Genomic DNA, 6,000 nt, shown 5'->3' with positions numbered 1-6,000 from the left:
GGTTGTGAGGCCCAGGGTGAGGTGTAGAATCTGCCCAAAGGAATCCCCTCATGAACACGGCCTCCTTCGGCTGCTCTGGGGGCAGGCGGCCTCATCTTGATTTCCTAGTTTGAGGCCAGACTCATTAGAGGCAGCCTGCCGCCCGATGCACCAGCTGGAATGAATGCGTCCTTCTCACCACTGCATCCCCTGCACCTGGCAACTCCTGGCGTACAGTCAGACAGGAACAGGGACCCAATCAGGCCTTTGCTTCATCTTCAGTGTTCTCCCGCTGTAAGGAGGGTGGATGACTTAGCTGTTTAACAGCTTCCGGTCATGAGCCTGAGCCTGTTCAGTTTCCGTCTCTGAGGGTGGACTCACACAGGCCATTTTTCTGTTGGGCACAGATTCCTGTGCTCTTCTCTGGCAACAGCTGGCACCACCCTACCAGAGCGACAGCAAGACCAAGTCTCTCCGCTCCTCATGGGCAGCCCCCACACCAGCTACATCCCACCTGTTTGCCTCCCTAGCAAGACAATAGACTACTGGTTCGAGGAGGTGACCACACTCTCGGGATTTTTCCTTTTAAACTTGACTGCTCAGCATGCCCTCAGTGTGGCCCCAAGAAAATCACAGCGAGAGGGACTCCAAGCACTGTCTCCAGCTCAAGCTGAATCTGGGCTGTTCCGTGTGAAATATCAAGGTTGGTGTGGAAGAAAGGCTGGGTTTCTTGGTCGCCGCAGCATGAGCGCCTGAGGGTAGCTGGGTGATGCACCCTGGGAGAGAGAAGGCAAGTGTGGGGTCCTTGGGGGAGGGGATACATTCCTGGGGCTCAATCCCGGAGCAGGGCAGGCCCCAGGAGAATGGAGGCCTCACAGAGCCACCCCAGTGCTGGGGGCCACCCCCAAGGCCATCTGAAGTGGTCTCTGGGAAGGTCAGGCAGCATGGTTAGGCCGAGGCACCTGAGCAGCTCCCATGCAGCCCCTGCGGGGAGACCGGCCCTCAGAAGGTGTGAGTAACTCTGCTGCTGGTCAGGAGGTGCTGGGACCTGAGTGTAATGTGAGAGAGAACAGTGTGGATCTTCAGCAATGCAGCCCGAGTGTCTACCCTGTGCCAGGTGCTCAGCGAGACTGACACCTGCTGTGCCAAGTCAGAGCACTCTTCCTGCCGTGTGGTGCTCAGCGTCTGACTGTGTCACATGAACACAGTGAGTGCACAGTAGGTGTTTGCTGACCTCGTGAAAATGTGAAAAAACCACATATTCAAGAAACAAGTGTGGTCAGGACACGACTCTCCTGAGTGAGTCAGGGGCGGACCTGACGAGAATGGCAGGCCAAGTGTTTTGGATTCACTGATGTCAGGGTCTGCGTGCCAGCAAGAGACCCCCATCCCCACCAGAAATCATCATGGAGTGGCAGCCTGTACGCCCGGCATGTGGTCAGGGAACAGAAGACCGAGACCTAGGCCCCTGGGAATGGCTATCCACTGAGAGAGACTGTGGTGGCCACCGTGTGACGAGAGTCCCTCCACCTTCTCAGGCCACACCTGCCACTCGGGCTCTGCACTGCCCTCCTCTACAGACCCCAATACATGCAGAAGGACAGAGCCTGAGTGTAAGAAGTCAGGACAGCCAGAGGACACGTCGGAGTGGCCCGTGGTCACTGCATTCAGGGTGTCCTCACACACTCACTGAAGTGACAGGAGCCCGGAGCCTGCAGACAGACTTTTACTTGGGGAAAAAGGATAAATTATAGCAACGAAGCTAATGGTGTAGACAGTTTCTGTGTGTTTGGGCCTGCCGAGGTCACAGGGAACCAACAGAGCCAGCGGCAGAGGGAAGGCCCGATGGAAACAGCCCCTGAAACACCAAAGTGCCTCGAAACACTCTGCAGTGGGTTTTTGAAAGATAAATACTTATTGTATTTAAATTATACATTTTTTTTGCATTTTTACAAGTGTTTTTTAAAAATGCTTTTCACAATTTCAAAAGACATTATTAGAATCCAGCCATCAAAAGAAATACTTAGGCCTGTGCGTGCATACGGTCGCATGCGCACACACACGCTCTCTCCGCAGTCTTTCTCTGGAGGGAACATGAGAACCAGAACCGGTGGTGCCTCTGGGACAAGAGACAGGAGACTTAGTTTTCATAAGACACTTTGTACCAAGTACGTATGTTCTGTGTTCAAAAATATCAATAGCTTTGTTTAGAAGAACTGACTTAGTAAACAGTAAGATAAACTACAATTTAAGAAAGAACCCTTTAACTCTGAAATGAGCCTTTTGGTCTAATTGCATCCTCCCCGTTATGAAAACCATTATTTTTCACTTTGGTGGCTGCGGTAAGGCACTCTAAATATTAAATATCCTGCTTTCTTTTAAATGTGCTGTAAAACATTCCTCCAAACGGGCCTCTGCAAACAGCTCATGGCACGCCAGCTTTGTCATTTCAAATCTTTCCCCCTTGGGAGCCCCTCTGGGCCTCGTGGAGCCCGGCCTGTAGCTTCTGCCTCAGTGAGGTCCCGGGGGGCCTCTGTTTTCCTGCTCCACATGCCCGTGGACAGCCTCTGACGAGGCCTCTTCCAGGGCACAGGGGGACTGGAACCCCTGGTCAGGCTGTCCCCTGCTTGCACAGGCTGCTCACTCACAGCCCCAGGAAGGAGCTCAGCGCCAGGGAGCCTGCAGCCTGAGAAGCTGCTGCTGGGCGCTCGCTCTGGCTCCTCACCACTATGCGGTCTCTCCTGATGCCCTGGCAGAGGGTGCGCTGGGGCAGGAGGAGGCCAGCGGCGACCTGGGAGGGGAAGCAGTGTCCAGGGACCTGGTCCTGGCCCAGCCGCACACTGGACGCTGCTGCCACATCAGGTAGTCTGCTCTGTGGACACGCACTCACGCCCGTCCAGTCCAGCCTTACGCTCCATGGCAAGTAACGGTCTTCCAGGCAACCGATTCCCAGGCACCCTCGGATGTTCTTGCCTCACACAAACGGCTCTCCTTTGTCTGCACAGAAAGGAAAAGGGTGGCTTGGCTGGGCTAGGCCAGAGGCAAGTCACCAAGAAGAGGAAGGGTCATGAGAATAGGCTTTCTAGAACCAGGTACAAACAGAGCCCAATGTTAAACTTTCATTTCTACCAGGCATTAACGCCTCCTTTTGAAGGGAAAGGTATACTATCCCCAAACCAAAGACATGTGCAAGCCCAGAATGACGGTGTGTCCATCACATGGAGAAGAGCACACGCACGGAGCTGTAGGCCCAGGAGGCTCCTGGACACGGCCCACTCTGCTCGCCCCTTATGCACGCCCCTCACCCACAGTCATGGCCCACTCTGCTCACCCCTTATGCACATCCCTCACCCACAGCCACATCCGACCACACCCTGCCCTCCACACCTCCCGAAGTCTGAGCACACTCCAGTCCTGGTCATGCCCTGATAGAGGGAGACCTCCATCTGTCATTCCTTGTCTGGGTTTCCACATCTCGGGAGCATTTGGTCAAGGGACACAGGGTGACTGGGCACCTCTTTGGGCCGGGTCGATGTCTGTGTGCTGAGAGCTGGGACAGGACAGTGAGTGAACATGTACGGTTCCTGTCCTCATGGGGCAGGAGCTAGTCAAACAGTTAGAAAGAAACAAACGATCAAACCAATATATACGTGTTTACAAACTGTAAAAAGTGCCAGGAGGGACAAGAACGGACAGAGTGCTCTAGAGGACAGTCCAGGAGAACAAATCTAGACTGGGCTCGGGAATGCCCACCTCCAGGATGGGACCCCAGACCTCGTGGGGCAGCCTCCCGCTACCCAGCCTTTAGATACCACTTCCGTCCACATCAGCTCTAGGCATTCCTTGGCACAGAGGCCCCATTTAACCACCTCCACCTGAGAAGCAGAAGAAGTAGACAAGACATGGAGAAGCCAAGACTAAAATAATCTGACTGATTAATAAGGAATCCCTTTGTTCCCATCTGTCAGAGGCCCTCTGGTCTAACCACTACCCTGGGGCCTCCACCCTCAGATTTTACGTATTTAACAGAACAATTCAGTCTGGCCCCCAAAAGGTTAGCAGATCTCAGGGGAAACCAACCAAGTCCAACTCCCAGCTGACCACATGCAAACGCTGGGCACAGAAGGGGAGATACCCAAGCTCTGATGCTCCCTCTACTGAGGACAGTCACGGCACTTGGAGGGTGGCTGTGGGGTCTTGGGGGAAATCTAGCAGGGGATTTCATTTCGGTGTGACCCAAAACGTCCACATGGCATGACAGCAAACAGAAAACAGTGTACTCTAGTTGAATACTTTGCACATTTCATACGGATTTCCAAGGATGTGACTCTGCACAGTTTAAGCCATAGATCATTGATACCTCCAGACTGAGTCCATAATGACTCTCATTTTTTAAATCAAAATAGCTTTAGAAGAGTCTGGCACCCTCAAGACATTAGCATATGGAAGTGCTGACTCCGAGTGACGGTGCTGAGGGATTACCCCAGTCATCACTATGACCAAGGGTGCTGTGCACACAGTCACCCCCCCACAGTCCACGCCACAGCCCATGTGTGTTACAGGCCTGAGATCTTAACATCAGAAGACAACTGAAGGGCAGTCAGGACTCTGGGTCGGGGGGCCCTTGGATAGTCCTCACAGTAGCGTGGGGCCAGAGAACACAAACGAGGATGACCCAACTCATTGTCCCGGCCCAGACGCCTAAAGAGAAAACAATAACTCACCAGAGATGAGTAATTGAGATTTACAAATTAACATTCTTAGCTGCAAGGAAATAGGGAATTTACGTGAGGATCCCCACAAAATGAAATTAATTTTCTTCAGTCTTACCAGTCAGGTCAACTAAAGACTAGCAGACTGACCCGACAGTTACTGTGGTGGAACAGGAAAGGCAATCAAGGAAAGCGCACATCCGAGGGCGGGAGGCACCTGGGTGTCTGATGGCTTTGTACCTGGGCAAACCTTCAAGAACAGCTCCATTCCAGCCTTGGCTTTGATCATTCTCTCCCGGCACTTTGGAGAAATGGGGCATATTTTCCTCCACAAAACCCCAGGGCATCTGACAAATCAGCGTTCTGCCGTCCCCCATTCCTGGGTCGGGTCAGGGTTTGGGCTTGGCCAGGAGCGGGATGAGTCCCACACTTTCATTTCCCAATGGCTCTCCCAGGGATTCACCAAACCTCTGCTGGGTTCCCCAGTACCCCGACATCTCGAGGGTCCCCCTCCTACCACCGACTGGCGTCCTCTTGAGAAAATTCACTTTCACATGAGCCCAACCACAAACCAAAGGAACCAAAAACAAAACTCCAGGATGAAAAAAGACACACATTATACAACTTCAAGCCAAACAACGTCTGGATGAGCTGCTCTCTGTAATTATCCACGTGGGGCGCCCCTCCACTGGATGGATGGACACTGAAAGCTGCCCACGGCTTGGGGTGAACCCAAAAGAGTGCAGCTCAGCCCGTCACTGGGGCCACACGGGCTTCGCCACCTACTGGTATGGGGAGCAAAGTGGCTGAGTTCACAGCAAATGCGGGAAACCTGGACTTCTGGGTTGAACTCCATCAAGCTGAAGAGAGTGGGTGGAATCACTTCCAGAAGAGCAGTTTCCGTTAGGTTTGGTCCTTTGCCAAGAATTCTGTAGCCTCAGACAAAAACATGTCCTTATACATGACAGTAAAAACAGTGGTCAGTAAGTCAAACCAAGTACAGCCCTCCTCACCAGAAATTCAAACTGCACCACCGGGATGCTTTAGATCCACAGGGATTGTTTTCTCCTCCTTGCTTGGCAAAAACACATTACTGACACTTGGAAAAGAATCAGTTTCTTTTCTCCTCTTTTAAATTCTTACTCTGGGCGTATGTCAAGCAAACTAACCTAGCTCAGAATATAAACTTCCCACACCTGGAGGGCAACCTGGAGGGGCCTAGTCAACAAATCACCCAGAAACCCCATGTGAACACAGGAGAGCCTCAGAAGGGCAGTTGTCCCCCTACTAACAGCTCTAAGTTTCACAC

This window comes from Ceratotherium simum, unplaced genomic scaffold (assembly GCF_057802395.1).
Source record: "Ceratotherium simum simum isolate JZ-2026a unplaced genomic scaffold, ASM5780239v1 HiC_scaffold_43, whole genome shotgun sequence".
Lineage (NCBI taxonomy): Eukaryota > Metazoa > Chordata > Mammalia > Perissodactyla > Rhinocerotidae > Ceratotherium > Ceratotherium simum.
Note: the sequence above shows the minus strand (reverse complement) of the source record.